The 18,177-nt window shown below is 45.0% G+C and overlaps 1 long non-coding RNA gene across 1 annotated transcript; it reads right to left on the bottom strand.

The window, feature by feature from the left end:
• Positions 1-1,128: 1,128 nt before the first annotated feature.
• Positions 1,129-7,816, bottom strand: LOC309653577. The gene is made up of 2 exons (XR_014259256.1): positions 7,767-7,816; positions 1,129-1,220 (listed from the first exon to the last, which is right to left on the bottom strand). It is a non-coding gene; the product is annotated as an uncharacterized lncRNA (long non-coding RNA).
• Between the last annotated feature and the right edge of the window lie 10,361 nt (positions 7,817-18,177).

Genomic DNA, 18,177 nt, shown 5'->3' with positions numbered 1-18,177 from the left:
GCAAGGCCACTCACATCAAAATGCTCCATGATGTGTGTCAGCACAATATTGCATGACACTTGTCATCACAATGCTCCATGATCCCTTTCACCACAATGATCCCTGCCAATGTCATCACAATGCTCCATGTCTCCTGTAATCACAATGCTCCATGCCCTTGTCATCACAATGCTCCTGGTCTGTTGTCATCACCATACTTCATGCCCGTGTCATCACAATGCTCCATGAAACTTGTCTTCACAATGCTCCATGGCCCATGTCTTCACAATGCTCCATGACCCTGTCATCACAATGCTCTATGGCTTTTGTCATCACAATGCTCCATGATCCCCGTCAACACAATGCCTGATGACCGTGTCAGCAAAATGCTAAATGGCACTTGTCATCACAATGCTCTATGATGCCTGTCATCACTATTCTCCATGTCACTTGTTATCACAATGCTCCATGGCCCCTGTAATCCCAGTACTCCATGACCCCTTTCATCAAAATGCCCTATGCCACCTCTCATCACAATTCTCCATGGCATTTGTCATCACGATGCTCCATGACACCTGTCATCATAAATGCTCCATGACACTTGTCATCACAATGCTCCATGGCCCCTCTCATTACTGTGCTCCATAATAACTTGAATTACATTTCTAGATGACCACTGCCATCACAATGCCCCATGACATTGTCATCACAATTCACCGTGACCATTGTCATCACAATGCTCCATGAACCATGTCATCACAGGGTCCCAGGACACTTGTCATCACAATGATCCATTACCACTTTCATCACAATGCTCCCTGACCACTGTCATCTCAATGCTCCATGGCCTTTGTATTCACAATGCTCCATGGCCCCTGTAATCACAGTGCTCCATAACACCTTTCATCATAATGCTCCATGACCACTGCCATCTCAGTGCCTCATGACGCCTGTCATCACAATCTCCAAGGCCCCTCTCATCACAATGCTCATGACACCTGTCATCACATTGCTCCATAAAACCTGTCATCACAGTGTTCCCTGCCCATGTCATCACAATGCTCCATGTCCCTTTAATCACAATGCTCCAAGCCTTTTTCCTCACAATGCTCCAGAATTTTGTCATCACAATGTTCCATAAACCTGGCATCACAATGCTCCACGGCCCTTGTCATCACAATGCTCCAGAATTCTTCTCATCACAATGTTCCATGAACGTGTCATCACAAAGCTACATGACCCTGGTCATCCAAGTTCTCCATGACCTTTGTCATCACAATGCTCTATGCCACTTTTCATCACAATTCGCCATGGTCCTGCTCATCACAATGCTACATGAACCGTGTCATCACAAGGTTCCAGGACTCTTGTCCACACAATGATCAATGATCAATTTCATCACAATGCTCCATGAACCCTGTCATCTCAATGCTCCATCGCCTTTGTATTCAAAATGCTCCATAGCCCTGTAATCACAGTGCTCCATGACACCTTTCATCACAATGCTCCAAGACCGCTGTCATCACAATGCCCCATGACGCCTGCCACCACAAATCTCCAAGGCCTCGCTAACCAAAAAGCCCCATGATCCCTGTCAGTACAATGTTCCATGACACTTTTCATCACAATGCTCCATGACCCCTGTCATCACAAAGTTCTCTGCCCATATCATCACAATGCTCCTTGTCACCTTTAATCACAATGCTCCATGCCCTTTCATCACAATGCTCCAGAATTTTTGTCATCGCAATGTTCCTTGACCGTGTCATCACAATGCTCCATGACCCTTGTCATCACAAAGCTCCATGACCCCTGTCATCACAATGATGCATGATTCCTTTCCTCACAGTGCTCCAGTACCGTTTTCATCACAATGCTCCATGCCATTGTCAGCACAATGCTCCTTGGACCCTGTCATCAAAATGCTCCATCCCCTTTTCATCACAATGCTCCAGATATCCTATCATTACAATGCTCCATGCCCGTGCCAACACAATGCTCCATGACCCCTGTCATCAAAATGCTTTATGAACCTTGTTATCACAATGTTCCATGACCCCTGTCATCATAATGATCCATGACCATTGTCATCACAATTCTGCATGATACCTTTCATCCCAATCCTCTGTGACTGCTGTCATCACAATGCTCCAGGACAATTTTCATCACAATGCTCCATGCCCCCTGCCATTACAGTGCCCCATAAGCCCTGTAATCACAATGCTCCATGGACCTGTCATCACAATGCTACATGACCCCTGTCATCACATTGTTCCATGGCCTATGTATTCACAAGGCTCCATGGACCCTGTAATAACACTGCTCCATGATACCTTGCCACACAATGCTCCATGACCCCTGTAATCACAATGTTCCATGAAAGTTGTCATCAGAATGCTCCATGAACCCGGTCACCACAAGGTTCCCTGCCCTTGTCATCACAATGGTACATGGCCTTGTCATCACAAAGTTCCATGGCTTCTATCATCCCCATGCTCCACGGTCTTTCTCATCACAATGCTCTATGACCCCTGTCATCACAATTCTTGATGACCATTGTCATCACAATGCTCCAAGGCCCCTGTCCTCACAATGCCTCATGGTCTTTGTAATCACAATGCTCAATGACCACTGTCATCACAATGCCCCATGCCATTGTCATCACAATGCTCCTTGCACTCATCATCACAATGCTCCAGAACACTTGTCATCATAATGCTCCATTCCCATGTCTTCACATTGCTCAATGACACTTGTCATCAAAATATTCCTTGGCCTTTGTCATCACAGTGCTCCATGATACCTTTAATCAAAATTCTACACGACCACTGTCATCACAATGAAAGATGACAAATGTCATCACAATGCCCCATGACAGGTGTCATCACAATTCGCCTTGGCCCTTGTCATCTCAATGCTGTATGAAACGTGTCATCAGTAGGTTCCAAGACCCTTGTCATCAAAATGCTCCATGAACTCTGTTATCTCAATGTTCCATGGCCTTTCTATTCACAATGCTCCATTGTCCCGATAATCGCGTTGCTCCATGAACACTTTCATCACAATGCCCCTTGACCACTGTCACCATAATGCCCCATGACGTCTCTCATCACTGTGCTCCAAGGCCACGCTCATCAAAATGCTCCATGATCTGTGTCAGCACAATATTGCATGAAACTTGTCATCACAATGCTCCATGATCCCTGTCATCACAATGATCACTGCCAATGTCATCACAGTGCTCCATGTCTCCTGTAATCACAATGCTCCATGCCCTTGTCATCACAATGCTCCAGATCTGTTGTCATCACCATGCTTCATGCCCGTGTCATCACAATGCTCCATGAATCTTGTCTTCAAAATGCTCCATGGTACATGTCATCACAATGCTCCATGAACCCTGTCATCACAATGCTCCATGACCCCTGTCAACACAATCCCTGATGAACCCTGTCATCAAAATGATAAATGGCACTTGTCATCACAATGCTCTATGAGGCCTGTCATCACTATTCTCCATCTCACTTGATATCACAATGCTCCATGGCCCCTGTAATCCCAGTACTCCATGACCCCTTTCATCACAACTCCCAATGCCACCACTCATCACAATTTCCATTGCATTTGTCATCACGATGCTCAATGACACCTGTCATCACAATGCTCCATGACACTTGTCATCACAATGCTCCATGGCCCCTCTCATTACTGTGCTCCATAATAACTTGAATCACATTTCTAGATGACCACTGCCATCACAATGCCCCATGACACTGTCATCACAATTCACCATGACCATTGTCATCACAATGCTCCATGAACCATGTCATCACAGGGTCCCAGGACACTTGTCATCACAATGATCCATGACCACTGTCATCTCAATGCTCCATGGCCTTTGTTTTCACAATGCACCAAGGCCCCTGTAATCACAGTGCTCCATAACACCTTTCATCATAATGCTCCATGACCACTGCCATCTCAATGCCTCATGACGCCTGTCATCACAATTCTCCAAGGCCCCTCTCATCACAATGCTCCATGACACTTTTCATCACATTGCTCCATAACACCTGTCATCACAGTGTTCCCTGCCCATGTCATCAAAATGCACCATGTCCCCTATAATCACAATGCTCCAAACCATTTTCCTCACAATGCTCCAGAATATTGTCATCACAATGTTCCATGACCGTGGCATCACAATGCTCCATGACCCTTGTCATCACAATGCTCCAGAATTCTTGTCATCACAATGTTCCATGGACGTGTCATCACAATGCTACATGACCCTGGTCATCACAGTTCTCCATGACCTTTGTCATCATAATGCTCTATGTCACTATTCATCACAATTCTCAATGACCACTTTAATCACTATGCTCGCTGACCATTTTCATCACATTTCTCTATTGTCATTACAATTCCCCATGGCCCCTTTCTTCACAATGCTCCATGATGCCTGTCATCACAATGCTCCATGGCTTTTGTTATCACAATGCTCCAGGACCAGTTTCATCACAATACTCCATCCCCCTTGTCATCACAGTGCAAAATGAAGGCTTTCATTACAATGCTCCATGACACTTGTCATCACAATGCTCCATGGCCTTTATCGTCACAATGCTCCCAGGCACTTTTCATCACGATGTTCCATGAAAACTTTCATCACATTGCTCCATGACCATTGTCATCACAATAGTCCATACCATTGTCAACAAAATGCTGCATAATCCCTGTCATCACAATTCTCCATGACTGCTGTCATCACAATAATCCAGGACAATTTTCATAACAATGCTTCATGCCCCCAGTCATCACAGTGCTCCATGATACCTTTCATCACAATTCCTAGATGATCAATGTCATCACAATGCCCCATGACACCTGTCATTACAATTCGCTATGACCCTTGTCATCACAATACACGATGAACCATGTCATCACAGTGTTCCAGGACACATGTCATCACAATGATCCATGACGGTTTTCATCACAATGCTCCAATACACCTGTCATCACAATGCTCCATGGCCCCTGTTGTCATATTGCTCCATGATCTCTTTCATCACAATGCTCCATGGCCACTGTCATCACCATCCCTCAAGACGCCAGTCATCTCAATGCTCCATGGCCTTTTTCATCACAATGCCCCATGTGCCCTGTCATCACAATGCTCCATGCTCTTGTCATCAAAGTGCTCCAGAACTCTTCTCATCATAATGCTCCATGCCAATGTCATCAAAATGTCCCATGACACTTGTTATCACAATGCTCCATGGCCTTTGCAATCACAATGTTCCATGGCCTCTGAAATCACAATGCTCCAAGCCTTTTTCCTCAAAATGCTCCAGAATTTTGTCATCACAATGTTCCATGACCGTGGCATCACAATGCTCCATGGCCCTATGTCATCACAATGCTCCAGAATTCTTGTCATCAGAATGTTCCATGACCGTGTCGTCCCAATGCTACATGACCCTGGTCATCACAGTTCTCCATGACCTTTGTCATCACAATGCTCTATGACACTTTTCATCACAAATCTCAATGACCACTTTAATCCCTATGCTCACTGACCGTTTTCATCACTTTTCTCTATTGTCATTACAATTCCCCATGGCCCCTTTCTTCAGAATGCTCCATGATGCCTGTCATCAAAAGGCTCCATGGCATTTGTTATCACAATGCTCCAGGACCAGTTTCATCACAATACTCCATGCCACTTGTCATCACAGTGCACAATGAAAGCTTTCATTACAATGCTCCATGACACTTGTCATCACAATGCTCCATGGCCTTGATCATCACAATGATCCCAGGCACTTTTCATCACGATGTTCCATGAAAACTTTCATCACATTGTTCCATGACCAATGTCATCACAATAGTCCATACCCTTATCAACACAATGCTGAATAATCCCTGCCATCACAATTCTCCATGACTGCTGTCATATCAATAATCCAGGATAATTTTCATAACAATGCTTCATGCCCCCAGTCATCACAGTGCTCCATGATACCTTTCATCACAATTCCTAGATGATCAATGTCATCACAATGCCCCATGACACCTGTCATCACAATTCGCTATGACCCTTGTCATCAAAATACTCGATGAACCGTGTCATCACAGTGTTCCAGGACACATGTCATCACAATGATCCATGACTATTTTCATCACAACGCTCCAATACACCTGTCATCACAATGCTCCATGGCCCCTGTTATCATATTGCTCCATGATGTCTTTAATCACAGTGCTCCATGACCACTGTCATCACCATACCTCAAGATGCCTGTCATCTCAATGCTCCATTGCTCCTTTCATCACAGTGCTCCATGAACACAGTCATCACAATGTTCCCTGCCCTTTTCATCACAATGCTCCATGGGCCCTGTCATCACAATGCTCCATGTGCCCTGCCATCACAATGCTCCATGCCCTTGTCATCAAAATGCTCCAGAACTCTTGTCATCATAATGCTCCATGCCAATGTCATCAAAATGCCCCATGACACTTGTCATCACAATGTTCCATGGCCTTTGCCATCACAAAGTTCCATGGCCCCTGTCATCACAGTGCTCCATGCCCTTGTCATCAAAATGCTCCAGAACTCTTGTCATCATAATGCTCCATGCCAATGTCATCAAAATGTCCCATGACACTTGTCATCACAATGCTCCATGGCCTTTGCCATCACAATGTTCCATGGCCCCAGTCATCACAGTGCCCCATGCCCTTGTCATCAAAATGCTCCAGAAATCTTGTCATCATATGGCTCCATGCCAATGTCATCAAAATGCCCCATGACACTTGTCATCACAATGCTCCATGGCCTTTTTCATCACAATGTTCCATGGCCCCTGTCATCACAGTCCTCCGTGATACCATTCATCACAATTGTAAATGACCACTGTCATCAGACTGCCCCATGACAGATGTCATCACAATTCGCCATGGTCCTTGTCATCACAATGCTCCATGAACCGTGTCATCACAAGGTTCCAGGACTCTTGTCATCAGAATGATCCGTGATCACTTTCATCACAATGCTCCATGAAACCTGTCATCTCAATGCTCCATAGCCTTTGTATTCACAATGCTCCATGGCCCCCGTAATCACAGTGCTCCATGACCCCTTTCATCACAATGCTTCAAGACCGCTGCCATCACAATGCCCCATGACGCCTCGCACCACAAATCTCCAAGGCCTCTCTTACCAAAAAACTCCATGATTCCTGTCAGTACAATGTTCCATGACACTTTTCATCACAATGCTCCATGACCCCTTTCATCACAAAGTTCTCTGCCTATATCATCACAATGCTCCTTGTCACTTTTAATCACAATGCTCCATGGCCTTTCATCACAATGCTCCAGATTTCTTGTCATCGCAATATTCTTTGACCGTGTCATCACAATGCTCCATGACCCTTGTCATCACAAAGCTCCATGACCCCTGTCATCACAATGATCCATGATTCCTTTCCTCACAGTGCTCCAGTACACTTTTCATCACAATGCTCCATGCCATTGTCAGCACAATGCTCCATGACCCCTGTCATCAAAATGCTTTATGAACATTCTTATCACAATGTTCCATGACCCCTGTCATCAAAATGATCCATGACCGTTGTCATCACAATGCTGCATGATACCTTTCATCCCAATTCTCTGTGACCGCTGTCATCACAATGCTCCAGGACAATTTTCATCACAATGCTCCATGCCCCTGGTCATCACAGTGCCCCATAAGCCCTTTAATCACAATGATCCATGACCCTGTCATCACAATGCTACATGACCCCTCTCATCACATTGTTCCATGGCCTATGTATTCAAAATGCTCCATGGACCCTGTAATCACACTGCTCCATATTCCTTTTCAACACAATGCTCCATGACCCCTGTCAACACAACGTTCCTTGAAAGTTGTCATCAAAATGCTCCATGACCCCGGTCACAACAAGGTTCCCTGCCCTTGTCATCACAATGGTACATGGCCTTGTCATCACAATGTTCCATGGCCTCTGTCATCACCATGCTCCATGGTCTTTCTCGTCACAATGCTCTATGACCCTGTCATCACAATGCTTGATGACCATTGTCATCACAATGCTCCAAGGCCCCTGTCATCACAATGCCTCATGGTCTTTGTAATCACAATGTTCAATGACCACTGTCATCACAATGCTCCATGCCGTTGTCATCACAATGCTCCATGGCCCCTGTAATCACAATGTTGAATGACAATTGTCATCAAAATGTTCCTTGGCCTTTGTCATCACAGTGCTCTATGATACCTTTAATCAAAATTCTACATGACCACTGTCATCACAATGCAAGATGACCAATGTCAACACAATGCCCCATGACACGTGTCATCACAATTTGCCTTGGCCCTTGTCATCTCAATGCAGTATGAAACGTGTCATCAGTAGGTTCCAAGACCCTTGTCATCACAATGCTCCATGAACTCTGTTATCTCAATGTTCCATGGCCTTTGTATTCACAATGCTCCATTGTCCCGATAATCGCGTTGATCCAGGAACACTTTCATCACAATGCTCCTTGACAACTGTCACCATAATGCCTCATGACGTCTCTCATCACTGTGCTGCAAGGCCACTCACATCAAAATGCTCCATGATGTGTGTCAGCACAATATTGCATGACACTTGTCATCACAATGCTCCATGATCCCTTTCACCACAATGATCCCTGCCAATGTCATCACAATGCTCCATGTCTCCTGTAATCACAATGCTCCATGCCCTTGTCATCACAATGCTCCTGGTCTGTTGTCATCACCATACTTCATGCCCGTGTCATCACAATGCTCCATGAAACTTGTCTTCACAATGCTCCATGGCCCATGTCTTCACAATGCTCCATGACCCTGTCATCACAATGCTCTATGGCTTTTGTCATCACAATGCTCCATGATCCCCGTCAACACAATGCCTGATGACCGTGTCAGCAAAATGCTAAATGGCACTTGTCATCACAATGCTCTATGATGCCTGTCATCACTATTCTCCATGTCACTTGTTATCACAATGCTCCATGGCCCCTGTAATCCCAGTACTCCATGACCCCTTTCATCAAAATGCCCTATGCCACCTCTCATCACAATTCTCCATGGCATTTGTCATCACGATGCTCCATGACACCTGTCATCATAATGCTCCATGACACTTGTCATCACAATGCTCCATGGCCCCTCTCATTACTGTGCTCCATAATAACTTGAATTACATTTCTAGATGACCACTGCCATCACAATGCCCCATGACATTGTCATCACAATTCACCGTGACCATTGTCATCACAATGCTCCATGAACCATGTCATCACAGGGTCCCAGGACACTTGTCATCACAATGATCCATTACCACTTTCATCACAATGCTCCCTGACCACTGTCATCTCAATGCTCCATGGCCTTTGTATTCACAATGCTCCATGGCCCCTGTAATCACAGTGCTCCATAACACCTTTCATCATAATGCTCCATGACCACTGCCATCTCAGTGCCTCATGACGCCTGTCATCACAATTCTCCAAGGCCCCTCTCATCACAATGCTCATGACACCTGTCATCACATTGCTCCATAAAACCTGTCATCACAGTGTTCCCTGCCCATGTCATCACAATGCTCCATGTCCCTTTAATCACAATGCTCCAAGCCTTTTTCCTCACAATGCTCCAGAATTTTGTCATCACAATGTTCCATAAACCTGGCATCACAATGCTCCACGGCCCTTGTCATCACAATGCTCCAGAATTCTTCTCATCACAATGTTCCATGAACGTGTCATCACAAAGCTACATGACCCTGGTCATCACAGTTCTCCATGACCTTTGCCATCACAATGCTCTATGCCACTTTTCATCACAATTCGCCATGGTCCTGCTCATCACAATGCTACATGAACCGTGTCATCACAAGGTTCCAGGACTCTTGTCCACACAATGATCAATGATCAATTTCATCACAATGCTCCATGAACCCTGTCATCTCAATGCTCCATCGCCTTTGTATTCAAAATGCTCCATAGCCCCTGTAATCACAGTGCTCCATGACACCTTTCATCACAATGCTCCAAGACCGCTGTCATCACAATGCCCCATGATGCCTGCCACCACAAATCTCCAAGGCCTCGCTAACCAAAAAGCCCCATGATCCCTGTCAGTACAATGTTCCATGACACTTTTCATCACAATGCTCCATGACCCCTGTCATCACAAAGTTCTCTGCCCATATCATCACAATGCTCCTTGTCACCTTTAATCACAATGCTCCATGCCCTTTCATCACAATGCTCCAGAATTTTTGTCATCGCAATGTTCCTTGACCGTGTCATCACAATGCTCCATGACCCTTGTCATCACAAAGCTCCATGACCCCTGTCATCACAATGATCCATGATTCCTTTCCTCACAGTGCTCCAGTACCGTTTTCATCACAATGCTCCATGCCATTGTCAGCACAATGCTCCTTGGACCCTGTCATCAAAATGCTCCATCCCCTTTTCATCACAATGCTCCAGATATCCTATCATTACAATGCTCCATGCCCGTGCCAACACAATGCTCCATGACCCCTGTCATCAAAATGCTTTATGAACCTTGTTATCACAATGTTCCATGACCCCTGTCATCATAATGATCCATGACCATTGTCATCACAATTCTGCATGATACCTTTCATCCCAATCCTCTGTGACTGCTGTCATCACAATGCTCCAGGACAATTTTCATCACAATGCTCCATGCCCCCTGCCATTACAGTGCCCCATAAGCCCTGTAATCACAATGCTCCATGACCCTGTCATCACAATGCTACATGACCCCTGTCATCACATTGTTCCATGGCCTATGTATTCACAAGGCTCCATGGACCCTGTAATAACACTGCTCCATGATCCCTTGCAAAACAATGCTCCATGACCCCTGTAATCACAATGTTCCATGAAAGTTGTCATCAGAATGCTCCATGAACCCGGTCACCACAAGGTTCCCTGCCCTTGTCATCACAATGGTACATGGCCTTGTCATCACAAAGTTCCATGGATTCTATCATCCCCATGCTCCACGGTCTTTCTCATCACAATGCTCTATGACCCCTGTCATCACAATTCTTGATGACCATTGTCATCACAATGCTCCAAGGCCCCTGTCCTCACAATGCCTCATGGTCTTTGTAATCACAATGCTCAATGACCACTGTTATCACAATGCCCCATGCCATTGTCATCACAATGCTCCTTGCACTCATCATCACAATGCTCCAGAACACTTGTCATCATAATGCTCCATTCCCATGTCTTCACATTGCTCAATGACACTTGTCATCAAAATATTCCTTGGCCTTTGTCATCACAGTGCTCCATGATACCTTTAATCAAAATTCTACACGACCACTGTCATCACAATGAAAGATGACAAATGTCATCACAATACCCCATGACAGGTGTCATCACAATTCGCCTTGGCCCTTGTCATCTCAATGCTGTATGAAACGTGTCATCAGTAGGTTCCAAGACCCTTGTCATCAAAATGCTCCATGAACTCTGTTATCTCAATGTTCCATGGCCTTTCTATTCACAATGCTCCATTGTCCCGATAATCACGTTGCTCCATGAACACTTTCATCACAATGCCCCTTGACCACTGTCACCATAATGCCCCATGACGTCTCTCATCACTGTGCTCCAAGGCCACGCTCATCAAAATGCTCCATGATCTGTGTCAGCACAATATTGCATGAAACTTGTCATCACAATGCTCCATGATCCCTGTCATCACAATGATCACTGCCAATGTCATCACAGTGCTCCATGTCTCCTGTAATCACAATGCTCCATGCCCTTGTCATCACAATGCTCCAGATCTGTTGTCATCACCATGCTTCATGCCCGTGTCATCACAATGCTCCATGAATCTTGTCTTCAAAATGCTCCATGGTACATGTCATCACAATGCTCCATGAACCCTGTCATCACAATGCTCCATGACCCCTGTCAACACAATCCCTGATGAACCCTGTCATCAAAATGATAAATGGCACTTGTCATCACAATGCTCTATGAGGCCTGTCATCACTATTCTCCATCTCACTTGATATCACAATGCTCCATGGCCCCTGTAATCCCAGTACTCCATGACGCCTTTCATCACAACTCCCAATGCCACCTCTCATCACAATTTCCATTGCATTTGTCATCACGATGCTCAATGACACCTGTCATCACAATGCTCCATGACACTTGTCATCACAATGCTCCATGGCCCCTCTCATTACTGTGCTCCATAATAACTTGAATCACATTTCTAGATGACCACTGCCATCACAATGCCCCATGACACTGTCATCACAATTCACCATGACCATTGTCATCACAATGCTCCATGAACCATGTCATCACAGGGTCCCAGGACACTTGTCATCACAATGCTCCATGACCACTGTCATCTCAATGCTCCATGGCCTTTGTTTTCACAATGCTCCAAGGCCCCTGTAATCACAGTGCTCCATAACACCTTTCATCATAATGCTCCATGACCACTGCCATCTCAATGCCTCATGACGCCTGTCATCACAATTCTCCAAGGCCCCTCTCATCACAATGCTCCATGACACTTGTCATCACATTGCTCCATAACACCTGTCATCACAGTGTTCCCTGCCCATGTCATCAAAATGCACCATGTCCCCTATAATCACAATGCTCCAAACCATTTTCCTCACAATGCTCCAGAATATTGTCATCACAATGTTCCATGACCGTGGCATCACAATGCTCCATGACCCTTGTCATCACAATGCTCCAGAATTCTTGTCATCACAATGTTCCATGGACGTGTCATCACAATGCTACATGACCCTGGTCATCACAGTTCTCCATGACCTTTGTCATCATAATGCTCTATGTCACTATTCATCACAATTCTCAATGACCACTTTAATCACTATGCTCGCTGACCATTTTCATCACATTTCTCTATTGTCATTACAATTCCCCATGGCCCCTTTCTTCACAATGCTCCATGATGCCTGTCATCACAATGCTCCATGGCTTTTGTTATCACAATGCTCCAGGACCAGTTTCATCACAATACTCCATCCCCCTTGTCATCACAGTGCATAATGAAGGCTTTCATTACAATGCTCCATGACACTTGTCATCACAATGCTCCATGGCCTTTATCGTCACAATGCTCCCAGGCACTTTTCATCACGATGTTCCATGAAAACTTTCATCACATTGCTCCATGACCATTGTCATCACAATAGTCCATACCATTGTCAACAAAATGCTGCATAATCCCTGTCATCACAATTCTCCATGACTGCTGTCATCACAATAATCCAGGACAATTTTCATAACAATGCTTCATGCCCCCAGTCATCACAGTGCTCCATGATACCTTTCATCACAATTCCTAGATGATCAATGTCATCACAATGCCCCATGACACCTGTCATTACAATTCGCTATGACCCTTGTCATCACAATACACGATGAACCATGTCATCACAGTGTTCCAGGACACATGTCATCACAATGATCCATGACGGTTTTCATCACAATGCTCCAATACACCTGTCATCACAATGCTCCATGGCCCCTGTTGTCATATTGCTCCATGATCTCTTTCATCACAATGCTCCATGATCACTGTCATCACCATCCCTCAAGACGCCAGTCATCTCAATGCTCCATGGCCCTTTTCATCACAATGCCCCATGTGCCCTGTCATCACAATGCTCCATGCTCTTGTCATCAAAGTGCTCCAGAACTCTTCTCATCATAATGCTCCATGCCAATGTCATTAAAATGTCCCATGACACTTGTTATCACAATGCTCCATGGCCTTTGCAATCACAATGTTCCATGGCCTCTGAAATCACAATGCTCCAAGCCTTTTTCCTCAAAATGCTCCAGAATTTTGTCATCACAATGTTCCATGACCGTGGCATCACAATGCTCCATGGCCCTATGTCATCACAATGCTCCAGAATTCTTGTCATCAGAATGTTCCATGACCGTGTCATCCCAATGCTACATGACCCTGGTCATCACAGTTCTCTATGACCTTTGTCATCACAATGCTCTATGACACTTTTCATCACAAATCTCAATGACCACTTTAATCCCTATGCTCACTGACCATTTTCATCACTTTTCTCTATTGTCATTACAATTCCCCATGGCCCCTTTCTTCAGAATGCTCCATGATGCCTGTCATCAAAAGGCTCCATGGCATTTGTTATCACAATGCTCCAGGACCAGTTTCATCACAATACTCCATCCCACTTGTCATCACAGTGCACAATGAAAGCTTTCATTACAATGCTCCATGACACTTGTCATCACAATGCTCCATGGCCTTGATCATCACAATGATCCCAGGCACTTTTCATCACGATGTTCCATGAAAACTTTCATCACATTGCTCCATGACCATTGTCATCACAATAGTCCATACCCTTATCAACACAATGCTGAATAATCCCTGCCATCACAATTCTCCATGACTGCTGTCATATCAATAATCCAGGATAATTTTCATAACAATGCTTCATGCCCCCAGTCATCACAGTGCTCCATGATACCTTTCATCACAATTCCTAGATGATCAATGTCATCACAATGCCCCATGACACCTGGCATCACAATTCGCTATGACCCTTGTCATCAAAATACTCGATGAACCGTGTCATCACAGTGTTCCAGGACACATGTCATCACAATGATCCATTACTATTTTCATCACAACGCTCCAATACACCTGTCATCACAATGCTCCATGGCCCCTGTTATCATATTGCTCCATGATGTTTTAATCACAGTGCTCCATGACCACTGTCATCACCATACCTCAAGATGCCTGTCATCTCAATGCTCCATTGCTCCTTTCATCCCAGTGCTCCATGAACACAGTCAACACAATGTTCCCTGCCCTTTTCATCACAATGCTCCATGTGCCCTGCCATCACAATGCTCCATGCCCTTGTCATCAAAGTGCTCCAGAACTCTTGTCATCATAATGCTCCATGCCAATGTCATCAAAATGCCCCATGACACTTGTCATCACAATGTTCCATGGCCTTTGCCATCACAAAGTTCCATGGCCCCTGTCATCACAGTGCTCCATGCCCTTGTCATCAAAATGCCCCAGAACTCTTGTCATCATAATGCTCCATGCCAATGTCATCAAAATGTCCCATGACACTTGTCATCACAATGCTCCATGGCCTTTGCCATCACAATGTTCCATGGCCCCTGTCATCACAGTCCTCCATGATACCATTCATCACAATTGTAAATGACCACTGTCATCAGACTGCCCCATGACAGATGTCATCACAATTCGCCATGGTCCTTGTCATCACAATGCTCCATGAACCGTGTCATCACAAGGTTCCAGGACTCTTGTCATCACAAAGATCCATGATCACTTTCATCACAATGCTCCATGAAACCTGTCATCTCAATGCTCCATAGCCTTTGTATTCACAATGCTCCATGGCCCCGTAATCACAGTGCTCCATGACCCCTTTCATCACAATGATCCAAGACCGCTGTCATCACAATGCCCCATGACGCCTGGCACCACAAATCTCCAAGGCCTCTCTTACCAAAAAACTCAATGATCCCTGTCAGTACAATGTTCGATGACACTTTTCATCACAATGCTCCATGACCCCTGTCATCACAAAGTTCTCTGCCCATATCATCACAATGCTCCTTGTCACTTTTAATCACAATGTTCCATGCCCTTTCATCACAATGCTCCAGATTTCTTGTCATCGCAATGTTCTTTGACCGTGTCATCACAATGCTCCATGACCCTTGTCATCACAAAGCTCCATGACCCCTGTCATCACAATGATCCATGATTCCTTTCCTCACAGTGCTCCAGTACACTTTTCATCACAATGCTCCATGCCATTGTCAGCACAATGCTCCATGACCCCTGTCATCAAAATGCTTTATGAACATTCTTATCACAATGTTCCATGACCCCTGTCATCAAAATGATCCATGACCGTTGTCATCACAATGCTGCATGATACCTTTCATCCCAATTCTCTGTGACCGCTGTCATCACAATGCTCCAGGACAATTTTCATCACAATGCTCCATTCCCCTGGTCATCACAGTGCCCCGTAAGCCCTTTAATCACAATGATCCATGACCCTGTCATCACAATGCTACATGACCCCTCTCATCACATTGTTCCATGGCCTATGTATTCAAAATGCTCCATGGACCCTGTAATCACACTGCTCCATATTCCTTTTCAACACAATGCTCCATGACCCCTGTCAACACAACGTTCCTTGAAAGTTGTCATCAAAATGCTTCATGACCCCGGTCACAACAAGGTTCCCTGCCCTTGTCATCACAATGGTACATGGCCTTGTCATCACAATGTTCCGTGGCCTCTGTCATCACCATGCTCCATGGTCTTTCTCGTCACAATGCTCTATGACCCTTTCATCACAAAGCTTGATGACCATTGTCATCACAATGCTCCAAGGCCCCTGTCATCACAATGCCTCATGGTCTTTGTAATCACAATGTTCAATGACCACTGTCATTACAATGCTCCATGCCGTTGTCATCACAATGCTCCATGGCCCCTGTAATCACAATGTTGAATGACACTTGTCATTAAAATGTTCCTTGGTCTTTGTCATCACAGTGCTCTATGATACCTTTAATCAAAATTCTACATGACCACTGTCATCACAATGCAAGATGACCAATGTCATCACAATGCCCCATGACACGTGTCATCACAATTTGCCTTGGCCCTTGTCATCTAAATGCAGTATGAAATGTGTCATCAGTAGGTTCCAAGACCCTTGTCATCACAATGCTCCATGAACTCTGTTATCTCAATGTTCCATGGCCTTTGTATTCACAATGCTCCATTGTCCCGATAATCGCGTTGATCCAGGAACACTTTCATCACAATGCTCCTTGACCACTGTCACCATAATGCCTCATGATGTCTCTCATCACTGTGCTCCAAGGCCACTCACATTAAAATGCTCAATGATCTGTGTCAGCACAATATTGCATGACACTTGTCATCACAATGCTCCATGATCCCTCTCATCACAATGATCCCTGCCAATGTCATCACAATGCTCCATGTCTCCTGTAATCACAATGCTCCATGCCCTTGTCATCACAATGCTCCAGGTCTTTTGTCATCACCAAGCTTCATGCCCGAGTCATCACAATGCTCCATGAATCTTGTCTTCACAATGTTCCATGGCCCTGTTATCACAATGCTCCATGACCCCTGTCATCACAATGCTCTATGGCTTATGTCATCACAATGCCCCGTGACCCCCGTCAACACAATGCCTGATGAACCCTGACATCAAAATGCTAAATGGCACTTGTCATCAAAATGCTCTATGATGCCTGTCATCACTTTTCGCCATGTCACTTGTTTTCACAATGCTCCATGCCCCCTGTAATCCCAATATTCCATGACCCCTTTCATCACAATGCCCAATGCCACCTCTCATCACAATTCTCCATGGCATTTGTCATCACAATGCTCCATGACCATTGTCATCACAATGCTCCATGGACCCTCTCATTACTGTGCTACATAATAATTTTAATCACATTTCTAGATGACCACTGCCATCACAATGCCCCTTGATATCGTCATCACAATTCGCCATGACCATTGTCATCACAATGCTCCATGAACCATGTCATCACAGGGTTCCAGGACACTTTTCATCACAATTATCCATTACCACTTTCATCACAATGCTCCATGACCACTGTCATCTCAATGCTCCATGGCCTTTGTATTCACAATGCTCCATGGCCCATGTAATCACAGTGCTCCATAACACCTTTCATCATAATGCTCCATGACCACTGCCATCTCAATGCCTCATGACGCCTGTCATCACAATTCTCCAAGGCCCCACTCATCACAATGCTCCATGACACTTGTCATCACATTGCTCCATAACACCTGTCATCACAGCGTTCCCTGCCCAAGTCATCACAATGCTCCATGTCCCCTATAATCACAATGCTCCAATCCTTTTTCCTCAAAATGCTCCAGAATTTTGTCATCACAATGTTCCATGACCGTGGCATCACAATGCTCCATGTCCCTTGTCATCACAATGGTCC

This window comes from Balaenoptera physalus, assembly GCF_965194825.1.
Source record: "Balaenoptera physalus genome assembly, contig: HAP1_SCAFFOLD_620, whole genome shotgun sequence".
NCBI lineage: Eukaryota > Metazoa > Chordata > Mammalia > Artiodactyla > Balaenopteridae > Balaenoptera > Balaenoptera physalus.
This window is presented reverse-complemented; position numbering and strand designations above follow the sequence as displayed.